At 41.1% G+C, this 6,262-nt stretch overlaps 1 protein-coding gene across 1 annotated transcript in view; it reads right to left on the reverse strand.

Moving 5' to 3' along the window:
- Positions 1 to 3,160, reverse strand: part of LOC110334140 (serpin B6-like) — a 16,761-nt gene extending 13,601 nt beyond the window's left edge. Inside the window, exons 1-2 of the mRNA XM_021215996.1 lie at positions 3,133 to 3,160; positions 2,422 to 2,434 (exon numbers count right to left, since the gene is read on the reverse strand). The gene's annotated coding sequence lies outside the window, so the exon portion shown is untranslated. The remainder of the gene's footprint in view (positions 1 to 2,421; positions 2,435 to 3,132) is intronic.
- Between the last annotated feature and the right edge of the window lie 3,102 nt (positions 3,161 to 6,262).

Consider the following 6,262-nt stretch of genomic DNA (forward strand, 5'->3'; position numbering starts at 1 on the left):
CTCTCTCCTCTCTCTCTCTTTCTCCTTTTCTCTTTCCCTATCCCTTCTCTTTCTGCATTATTCATTTGTCAAGTGGTAAAACTCTTAGACTGAGCTCATCTAGGACTTGCTTTCTATCTTAACTCCTTTCCCTGTTACTATGATTAAATTTGCTGAAAAAGTAACTCCACTGAAAAAGAGTGTATTTTGGCCTGTGGTTCCTCATGGCAAAGATGTCAGGAAGGCAGAACCTAGAGGCAGCCCCTCAAACTGCATCCACAATGAGGAACAAACTCAGAAAATGGTACTACCCACTTTGAGTGGATCTTCCCAAATCTACTAACATAATTAAAATTATAACTCACCCCTGGGGAATGTAAATAAACAAACTCATAGTGTGCCTAAATCAACATTTCTTAGGTGATTCTACATCTTGTCAGTACAACGGTCAACCCTACTACACAAATCTTCTCTGAGCACACACAGAGAACGACATATGTGTGGCAATTTGGGGCAAGACTACTGGGCTATAAAGAGCTGACTGAGAGGATTAGCTAAGCTGTGGAAAATCAGTCTCTTGACCCATCAGTTCTCCTTTTGTCAGAACACTAGCCAGCACACAGCTAGAAGGTCTACATAGACTGACTGATCTAACCCAGATCCAGTAAGCTTAGAAACAGAGGTGCTGGTCTTCTATGTGATCCTTCAAGATCTGTCTGCCATTTCTACCAAATAGGAAGTAGGGGCTGGGGAATCTAACTCTGTTCTAATTCCGTATAATATTATGGATCTGAGTTAGCTGTAGTTGACTTTAAGAGATGCTTTAGGACAGGCACTGTGCACTATGCCTTTCATTCCATCAAGTGAGAGGCAGAGGCAGACAGACCTTTGATTGAGTTCAAGGCAAACCTAGTCTACAGAACAGCCAGGGCTACACAGAAAAATCCTATCTTGAAAAACATACATACATACATATATACATACATACATGTATAAGCTTTGATTGAAATTGGTGCGATACAACGCTAAATGCAATCATTCCTACATATCTAAATGACATCAGTGGGTCTATGAAATGCTACAATCCTCAAGTGCTCAATTCACTTATATAACTTTAAATCGCCTCTATATGACCTACAATAATCAATACAGTGTCATTGCCAGATATATTAATCCTGTACACCACACTGTTTGGAGCGGAAAAAGGGAAAAAAAAAAATCTGTCCAGATGAGTTAGAGTCTCGTTATACAACACAGGCTAGTCTCAAATTACTATCACTCCCAATATCTGTATGCCTGTTTCTATGGATCGCATATGTAAAATTTGAGGAAAGAAATCAATACTATATAGAAAATACTGGGAGAGAAGCCACATGTGGTGCTATATCTGTAATCCCAGCATCCAGGAGGTTGAGGCAGGCACACTTCAAGGTCAACCTGGTCTACAAAAGGAGTTCCAGGACAGCCAGGATACCCTGGAGAGAGAGAGAGAAAGAGAGAGAGAGAGAGAGAGAGAGAGAGAGAGAGAGAGAGAGAGAGAGAGAGATCTATTTCAAATTTTACCCCATCTCCTAAATGATTGGGTGTTACCTCTTTAGAAAGAAGACTGTTACAGCAGCCTTGATCAAAGCTCTCTGTTGAGGCCAATTCAGAAAAGTTATTTTCTTCTGGTCAAGAGAATGGGCTCTGCCTCTGGCCTGGGGATATCTAACATTCCAAGCTACTCAAAAACCAAAGAGTTAATCATGTGGCTAGGAGACCATCCCTCTGGAGGGGATTCAGCAAATGTCCAGCTAAATACATGGGGGGATAATTATCCATCTAAGGAGATAATGAACTTATACTTTCCAGAAAATCCACATCTGGTATTGTCACTTACAAGCTGGTTGCTCTGCCCATCTTTTTGAGTCAAAACACAGAAAAGCCCAGCTGTTCCCTTTTCTCCTTTTGTCTCTTTCTTTCCATTTCTCTCCACAGCTTGAGTAAGCCTTCCCTGCTTCTATACTGCTTCCCTTTTTGCCATCTGGCTGCTTGCTGAACCTTCATCCCTAACTCATTCAACAGGGATTTTCTCTTCCTCTACTCTACCTCAAAATTCCCAAGAGCTGTTCTGTGGCTTTTCTTTTAAACTCTAATAAAACTGTTCAAGTTTCCATCTGTGTCTATTCTTGGTGAAAAAAAAATATTTTAAGGCATCTGGGAACCCTTAAAAAAGAACCCCAATTTTCCTAGAATCAGATGGTACTCTAGGTAGGACTCCCTAAAATTTCCAGTAACCTCGATCCCATGGAAATGCAAATTTTACATACGTTTAATTCTCAAAACAATTTTAAGAGAAAAGGGAGTTGAAGACCCGTTTTTCAGGTGCAGATCACTTGCTCAACACAACAAAGCTCTGCGTCCATCAACAAACAAGGAGAAAGTGAGAAAAATGTAACTCACCAGACAGTTTCATCTGGAACAGAAAACAGGATCAAAACTTTCGGCAAAACCTATAAGGCTATCCTGGTAAACTGCAGATCCTTTAACATTTCACCTGACATGCATTTAATAGAAAACACACCAAATGATCAGGAGAGCTCCACACCCGTTTCTTATCTTCTCACATTGAAGGTCTCCAAGTAGCTGTGGTTTGAGCCTAAATTTCCAGTTCTGCAAGTCACAAAGACCACAACACATTCCAGAGAGCCTCCAGAAAAACAGATCCAATACCCTTGGCACTGACTTCCAAGCCTCTCTGACTCTGGCCCTTTGAGATCCCAAAGCTTGTCTCATTTGACAAGAGTTCAGTATCTCAACTTCTGAGCAAGCAGAGTCACATGTGTCACCAGGCTCAGCTGACAGACCTCTTAGTGCACAAGCCACCTCCACAATCTGTGCTTTACTCATGTCCCTGGCACCAGAGCAGGTGGCAGAGCCACCACCTGGCTGGGAACACAAGGGCTTCATCCCTGGGATCCAAGCACATGGCAGCACCAACGACGGAAACTGATACCCCAGAGGAGTCACGTGACATTGAGACTCTCTCATGGCTCAGATAAGAAATCATAACCAGGATTGCAGGGCTCTTGCCCTGCACCACATGCACCATCCTGCCAGTACCCAGTGCCAAAGCCAGCCCGCAACAGAGCATACACAGGACCCTAGGTTCACCTGGAGATGATGAGAAGAGCAGATATCTGAAGGCACTAGCTGCACCAGGGCCTCAAATACTGGTAAAGACAGGTGGGTGTGGTCTGGAGCCCTGGGCCTCCTAGGTTAGCAAAGGCAGAGGTCAGAGCCTGGTGACCTGAACCCAGCAATATAACACATCTTTTGCCTACTGGCCATCCCAAGGCCACCAACAGATTGGAAAGAGTTTTCACTTTTAAAGGACTGAAGCATAAAGGAATGCTCAAATATCTCACTCCCATTAGCTTCTTGGATCCTTGCCTCTCTAATATTTATGACTTATCCTTCCAGCTTTTATGGGAAAACACACTCAGTGTTTATACAACTCTAACTTCTGCCTTTCCTAAAGGCAAAAATAAAATAAAATAAAAAACAAAGAATAGCATTTTGTTTCTTTTGTAAGTTAAATATAAAACACAGAGGAGCATAGACTGCACACACTGTACATATACATCACATGCATATACCACATTCACACACAAATGAGAGAGAAACGAGAGAGACAAAAAAGAAAAAGACATTTACCAGGGATGTAATTTATGAGTAGAAAATACACCTCTTTTTACTCAGAAATTTTGGATTTTTTCAACTACATATGTTTTTCTGTGTTATATTTTTGGTATGGTTTCTTCCCAGGAATCTACATCATGGCCTTGCAGATGCAAAGCATGTACTCTGTCACTTAGCATGTGTGGTGCTCTACTTATGAAAACACATTCCTTTTAAACATTCTAAATGATTACTGCCACGCACACACAGGTCGCTGAACACATCCCAACACAGCAGCTAAGAAATCATTCTGCACCCACATGTCCCTTCCTGTGGCCTCAGAAAAGAAGACAAACATTCTCTTTCAGTTGTGCACACTTCACCCTGACACACATTTTGTAACTGTAGGTAATGTTCCTGTTGTCCATGTGAAATATTCAGAGTTCCATTGATTAGCTAACTGATAGAGTATAAACAGCTCTTACACTTGGAAGTCAGTGGTGGAGGTAGATTGTATTGATTTAGCAATACTTCCAATAAACCAGAAGACATTGAGTGGAATCAAGGAAGGCTAGGTGTCTAGCCAATGGAAACTTAGAAGACTAGGAACCCAACTATGGACTAAGTCACCCACTATTGGCAACTGCTTGATTAACCCAATTTGATTAAATGAGTAATAGCCACATAACTATAGTAGAAAACCCAGACTGTTCTAGAGATAGATGTGTACATACACTTCAAATCACACCTGCATTGTTAATTTTCAATGTGCAAAATGACATTTCCCATGAGCAATAAAGCTGTTCAAATGGCATATGGCAAACCTTCATCACCATGTCACATTGCCTTCTAGCTCTTTGTGTCAAGTGATCCAACACTATTTCCAATGAACTACCAGTAATAGTCATGTATAGTGACTCACCTATGAAGCATGATTAGGTTATATATCACTTCTAAGGGGTAGATCAGACATGAAGCAGAGATCATTATATGGACAAAATGTTTTACCTTACTCTAGCGAAACATTATCAGTGGGTCAGTTCTTAAAAAGATCTTTCTCACAGTAGACATGGACTGTAATCATAAAAGATTTGATTCTACTATGGTTCCTAGAGCCAAAGAATCCATAGACACAGTAACTAGGAAATGAAATTTTACTTAACACCAAGCAAATCTGTTGAAAGGTGAATGGCTTTCTTTCTTTTGTTTTTATTAGATAATTTCTTCCTTTACATTTTAAATGCTATCCCCAAAGCCCCCTATACTCTCCCCCCACCCTGCTTCCCAACCAACCCACTCCTGCTTCCTGGCCCTGGCATTCCCCTGTACTGGGCATATGATCTTCACAAGACCACGGTCCTCTCCTCCCAGTGATGGACAACTAGGCCATCCTCTGCTACATATGCAACTACAGAAACAGCCCTGTGGTGTACTGGTTAGTTCATATTATTGTTCCTCCTATAGAGTTGCAGACCCCTTTAGCTCCTTGGGTACTTTCTCTAGCTCCTTCATTAGAGGCTCTGTGTTCTATCCAATAGATGACTATGAGCATACAATTCGGTATTTGCCAGGTACTGGCATAGACTCACAAGAGAGAGCTATGTCAAGGTCCTGTCAGCAAAATCATTCTGGCATATTCAATAGTGTCTGGATTTGGTGGTTGTACATGGGAAGGATCCCCAGGTGGGCAGTCTCTGGATGGTCCTTCCTTCAGTCTCAGCTCCGAACTTTGTCTCTGTAACTCCTTTCATGGGTATTTTGTTCCCAATTCTAAGAAGGATTGAAGTATCCACACTTTGGTCTGCCTTCTTCTTGAGTTTCATGTGTTTTACAAATTGTATCTTGGGTATTCTAAGTTTCTTGGCTAATATCCGCTTATCAATGAGTGCATATCATGTGTGTTCCTTTGTGATTGGGTTACCTCACTCAGGATGATATTCTCCAGATGCAGTCATTTGCCTAAGAATTTCATCAATTCATTGTTTTTAATTACTGAGTAGTACTCCATTGTGTAAATGTACCACATTTTCTGAATCCATTCCTCTATTGAGGGACATCTTTCCAGCTTCTGGCAATTATAAATATGGCTGCTATGAACACAGTGGAGCATGTGTCCTTATTACAAGTTGGAACATCTTCTGGGTATATGCCCAGGAGAGGAATTGCTAGATATAGTATCCGGTAGTACTATGTCCAATTTTCTGAGGAACCTCCAGACTGATTTCCAGAGTGGTTGTACCAGCTTGCAATCCTAACAATAGAGGAGTGTCCCTCTTTCTCCACATCCTCACCAGCATCTGCTGTCACCTCATTTTTGATCTTAGCCATTCTGACTGCTGTGAGGTGAAATCTCAGGGTTGTTTTGATTTGCTTTTCCCTGATGATTAAGGATGTTGAACATTTTTTCAAGTGCTTCTCAGTCATTTGGTATTACTCAGTTGAGAATTCTTTGTTTAGCTCTGTGCCCCATTTTTTAATAGGGTTATTTGATTTTCTGGTGTCCATCTTCTTGAGTTCTTTATATATATATATTGGATATTAGTCCCCTATCTGATTTAGGATTGGTAAAGATCCTTTCCCAATCTGTTGGTGGCCTTTTTGTCTTATTGACATTATCTTTTGC

This window comes from Mus pahari, chromosome 16, assembly GCF_900095145.1.
Source record: "Mus pahari chromosome 16, PAHARI_EIJ_v1.1, whole genome shotgun sequence".
NCBI classification, from domain to species: domain Eukaryota; kingdom Metazoa; phylum Chordata; class Mammalia; order Rodentia; family Muridae; genus Mus; species Mus pahari.